This window comes from Cryptomeria japonica, chromosome 1 (assembly GCF_030272615.1).
Source record: "Cryptomeria japonica chromosome 1, Sugi_1.0, whole genome shotgun sequence".
NCBI classification, from domain to species: domain Eukaryota; kingdom Viridiplantae; phylum Streptophyta; class Pinopsida; order Cupressales; family Cupressaceae; genus Cryptomeria; species Cryptomeria japonica.
This window is the reverse complement of record NC_081405.1, coordinates 628699441-628705566: the sequence shown is the minus strand read 5'-3', so window position 1 is coordinate 628705566 and position 6126 is coordinate 628699441.

Here is a 6126-nt window from a genome sequence, read left to right as displayed (position 1 = left end):
CTATAGAGAAGTCATACAAAAAATTCGATTTCCCACAAGATTTGCAGCGAACATAAACAATATCATAAAAAAGAAAGGTGAATTTGGGTCAGAGATGAAAACACATGATTGACATACCTTCACTAAGGTAATTATTCTGGTATATTATATATATATTTGTATACTGCATGTACTTTTTAGTGTATTATGTTTACTAGTTTTGGAAAAATAATGAAAAGATCATTTTATAATTGTTGCAGTACGTTCTACCTCTATCTCTCCCAGACAACTTTGAGAACAATGTCAAGCAAGTTATATATGATCTTAGAAAATACATGAGGTAAGTAGCGACATTTTTTCAATTCATTGTATATATCTTATATTTGCCATTTGTTTTACTTGTTATGTAATATATTGAATATTTTTGTTAAATCTCATTAATATATTTGTGCCTTGAATCACTTGTAGATGGTTGTCATCTAAAGAAATCCATAAAGAAGATATAAATTTTTGGAAGAGAAAAATTCCTCATCTAATGTGTGAAATGCAAAAGTGTCTACCTTTGACATTTTTCAATGCACAAGAACACTACCTTATACACCAAGTTGAGGAGATTGAATTATTTGGACCTGTACACACAAGGTCAATGTGGATGGTTGAGAGGCTCTTGAAATTTTTGAAGGATTTGGTTAGACAAAGAGCACATCCTAAGGGTTCTATTGTGGAGGGATATATGGTATACCAGACCATGGTGTACATTACTTAATATCTTCCTATGTTTGCAACAAAGTTCCATGTAGATCGCATTTGGAATCCTAGATCCATTAACAAATTCGAAGGGGAGTACTTGATGGGGAAAGGTAGATTGAGGAAAGTGAGAGGTAATTATAAGATGGTCATGGAGATTAATTAGAATACATTTTACATTTGGTTTTTATGTATATTGTACTTATTTAATTATTAATCTTCAATATACATCAATTATAAATTAAGGTCGCATACCGTGGTAATTAACTAATTATACGTCGTTTGTGAATTTCATTTTTTTTATATAGTTGGTCGAGAGTGGGATGCACTACATTTTTACATCACAAACAATCTTGATTGGATGACGGTATGGATTGAACGATGTCAACAATCTGGTTGCGCATTAACATGGGAAGGTGTGACTTCATTGGTTAAAGAAGCTCATCGTAATGGAGATTCCAATGTTACACTAAGGGAAATTGATTTAGCATATGGTTTAAGAGATAAACAGGTACATATAAATATATTAATCACCCATATTATTTAATTATTTTCAATTATATTATTGATGTATATATATATGTTGAATTTTTTTTCTTTGCATACATTTGGCCAAGAATAAATATGTTTATCATCTGACGATACAATAATTTTTACATGTTTGACATATTGTAGGTGAAACACCACAAGGCTATATGGTGCAATGGTTGTAAATTTTGAATCAAAAACTTGGATGACACGAAGAAAACTTGTGATTCTGGGATAACTGCAATCTTTCAGGTGACTAATGTTTCATCCAGAAGCGACATAGATCCATAAGTCTTAGAAAATTGATACTATGGGATTTTGGATGATATACTTGAGCATGACTTTAAGTCCTTCAAATTAGTTATGTTCGTCATCCAATGGTACACGCTACAATTGAATGAAAATGATCCCGAGATAACTGTTATTGAACATGATAATGGATTTACCATGGTTAATACAAGGTCGTTTGAGCGAGCTGGAAATGAGCCCTATGTTCTTCCAAGCCAATGTGAGCAGGTATTTTACTAAGAGGTTCTAGGTAAACCAGGTTGATCATTTGTTGTTAGACATGATCCAAGAGGAACGCCGGTAAATTATAATGTGGTGGAAGAAGAAGATTTCGAAGAACTAGAAGATGATCTAGATGATGATCAGGATCAACAGTTTGTTGATGACATGCCCAAGGAAGATGTCAAAGAAGAGGAACTAGATCATGATGATGTAGGAGTTAATGTTCATGAAGATGATATCTGTGTGGATGATGACATTATCAAAACTGATATCAATGACGATGATGATGATATGACCAATCCTTACAATGTCGAATTTGGATCAGATGATACAAACAAAGAGTTGGATGAAGAAGAAGATCAATGATATTAAAATGTATGAGTTATTCGATTATATTATCTGTAGTCACATAAATCTGTCCACTTAATTAAATGAATACTTAGTATTTATTTGATTATTTAACCATCAATTAATAATTAATTAAATTAATATTTAATTAATTCATCTTAACCCTATTCTCCTATTAATTAAATAAATTATTCAATTTATTTGATTTAATTCACTTAACCAAATTCAGACCATTAATTAAATAAATAAATCATATTTATTTAATTAAATCTTCTTTCACATTTAAATAAATTAATATTTATTTAAATCCCCCAAAATCCCACCTCTCACATTTAAATAAATAAATAATTTATTTAAATCACCTTTATCCTCCACCCACTTGTATTTTCCTACAAAAGCAAGTTGCACAATTATTTTAAATAAATAATTTATTTAAATCACCTTTATCCTCCACCCACTTGTATTTTCCTACAAAAGCAAGTTGCACAACTATTTTAAATAAATTATTTATTTAAAATCCTATTTATCCTCACCCACTTGAAACTTTTAATGGTTTCCCTTAAAGTATTCAAACTTGATGGCTTTAAAGTCTTCAAACTTGATGGCTTCCTTCTATAGTCTTCTTAAGACTTTAATGGTTTTCCTTAAAGTCTTCAAGCCTTTAATGGTTTTCCTTAAAGTCTTCAAGCCTTTAATGGTTTCCCTCAAAGTCTTCAAGCATTTTAAATGCTTTATCTTCTTTTTCTCATTTAAATAAATTAATATTTATTTAAATATTTATCCAAATTCAACTTACACCATTTAATTGAAATAAATGATTTTATTTTAATTGAAAATACCAAAATTTCTCCCACTTGCATTTTCCTACAAAATCCACTTGTATGCCTAAACCCCTTCTAGATTCTTCTAAACCCTTCCTAATTAGCCTAATCCATCCCCTAAATATTGTCACATTCCTAAGCAAATTGGAGTCACTTCTCAAAGACTCCAAAGTCTTTGAAAAGCAATTAATGCTTTGTGTGTTCAACAAATTAACCCTCAAAGTCTTGGATAACCTTTGAAAGCTTCCAACCTTCAACCACTAAATGGCTCAAAGTCTTTGATAACCATTGAAGGCTTTCAACCTTCAACCACTTAATCCACAAAGTCTTCAAAAACCATTAATGGTTAACCCAAACCCTCCTACATGGTTAAAACATTTGTTTTGACTCAACCTCTACCCAACCCAAGGGTCTCATCAAGCCTTTAATGCTTTGACCATGATTATCTCTTAATCATTTGCACAAAGGTTTATCCTTGCATTAACTCCTAATCCAGTGGGTAATCCTAATTTAGGCTTGACCCTTACCTTCTAGATAACCATGAGGTCTTCTCAGGCCTTTAATGCCTCCAACCTCTTCTCTCAACCCAATCCTATGTTGACACTTGTCACCATTTTATTGGTGCCAATTGTGCACATGGATCCCCAACTTTCAAACTTGGCCCTTGATTAAACCATTCAATCTTAACCCTTCATTTCCCCATTTCTTCTATAAATAGAACCCTTCTCCTCAAGCAAAAAGAAGCATTTTAGAGTATTGTTGTTATACTGGCATTAGCATAGAGCTTTTTCATAGCATCACTATCTACTCTTGCATAGTATTTGCTTATCATATTCAACCATCTTGAATCTCCATATGGCATCCATGGCTAGTGCTAAAAGCTGAGAGCTACACTCATTTGGGACTTGGAGAGGAGAGAAACAAGGGAGAAGCATCAAAAGGCATCATGGAAGCATCTTAGGGAGGCTCTTCTCCTTTCTTTTATTTTGTTAAACTTCTTTCATGCTTTTTGAAATCTCTCTTGATATGTTTGGAATGGTTTTTAGTTCTTTGTTTTGTTTTTATGGTTGAAACTAACTTATTAACATTGAACTTTGTTGTTGCCTTGTCCCCATTTCCATGACATCATTTGGTGAACCCGACGTGAATCAAAGAGCAATCATTTTGAAGACTACTAACTTTTGAATGTTTTAATTGACACACAGGTCATTCTCTTGCATTTTTCTTCTCAATTTAGCACCTTCGCAAATTGATACTTTAACGCTATTGTCTATAATGTTGCTCTTTCATGTTAAATAGCACTTCTGTTTTCACACAGAGTAGAGCTATTGTAACAAAGAGTTGTAAGAAAATTCCTTGTAACCGAAAACCAAAAATTTTAGGCTTGTAGAAGCCCACTAAAACATGCAGATTTTTCTAACTAATTATCTTTTGTGCAGGTTTTAACTAACCCCTACAATAGCATTATTTTTAGCAATTTTAGCTTAGGAAATAAATTTGTTCATATTGCTAACTTTGTCTTTCAAGTTAGGATAAAATAAATTCATTTTCCTTTTGGGTTAAAATCAACTACACTTTCATTTGGAGTTTTAAAAAGAACCATATCTTTCGTTTGGAGCTCTAAAAAAGAATCACACTTGTTCAAAGTTAAAAAGAATCACAAAAACAAACACGCAAATTTTTTTGTTACAAAGTTAGGAACAAATTCTTTTGGTGCTTAAAATCAACAAGGCAAATTTTATTTCTTGCATCAAGATAAAACTTACAATCCACACTTCCATTTTTGGTGCATATAAAATTCACAATCAACTTGTCTCATTTTTAAAGCAATTTTACTTCATGCAAACGTGTTTTTCATTAAGTTGACCAGGATTTTCAAATTCTAGTTTACTCCAACAATTGCCTTTGAAAATTAAAAAGAACACCATGATTGTTGGAGCAACATCTCCAAATAGATAGAAAATCATTGCGATGAAAAATTAAAAGGAACAAGTGAATTTTGTGTTTGGCACACTTGTGCAAAAGAGTTGGTCGAGTGGTCCTACCTCTAACACACACTATCCTCTCCCTTGGCTCTCGTGGTCCTAGGTGCAAGAGAAAAGTGTTAGTAACGCTCAAATTTTATCTTTTTAAGAGAGGCCTGCCAAGGGATTGATACTCTTGGGAACGACCTCGAGCGGTAAATCCTTCGAGCCGCTATAGAAATCAGGTGAGAGCGAAAGCTGTAGCCTTGGGTATAGCTGTTCCTACAGTGTAACTGGCCGAAAGGACAAATGGGCCCCACCACCAGTTACAAGGCTCTTAAGTGAGTCACTGCAGAATGAACTTATGTCCAAAAATATCGAACATGACTAAACACCTTTAAGTAGTAGCCCACCCGTTCTATTGATTGAGGATATTTGAGATATAATTTAGTGCAAGAGCATAGATGGTTTTTCTCCCAAGATACTCACCATACATATTTCCTTGAGTAGAAACATAGCTTTTTGAAAAGTCACTTGTGGCTTGATAAAAGTGGTGACTCCCCCATCATAGGGATCATTTATTTGTTATGCTCGTGCAAGACTTAGTATATCACATCCTTACCTGCCACGGCGGGATTCATAAGGTATGTAGTACCAAAGTCGAAGAAATATCAAGATGTGGGCTAAATTTATCACAACTGGCCATTTGACCTTAGGGATAAAAAGTGTTTGAAGTGTGTTCGTTTTACAGACCTAGTGCAAATTGAGCCGACTTCAGGCTTTGGAAATACACTTTAAAATAAATCTAAAGGAAGGGTCATATACAAGTCCAAAGATTGGGTTGATCTAGACCCATACTCATTTGTGCCTTTGGGGGCAACATTCTTGTGTTTGTGTGCTTGCTTTGTTTTCTTGTCAAAGAAAAATCAGCAAATCACTTTCAAAATCAAAGTACTCATCCAACATTTCTCAAAAACAACCAAACACATCAAAAACAAAGTACAAACAACAAAGAGTCAAATTTTATGACCATTCTTCACATCTTGCGAAAGAAGAAGTGTCATCAGAATATCAACTTGAAAAGAAGACCATTAAGCTCAAAGGCTTTGATCAAACGAAGGAAATTCTTCTATCTCAATAGACAAATTTTTGTCTCACATAGAGTCTTTCTACATCGCATGCGTCTATACCTTCAAGGTAAAACAAACGAATTTGATTCCGAATCATTG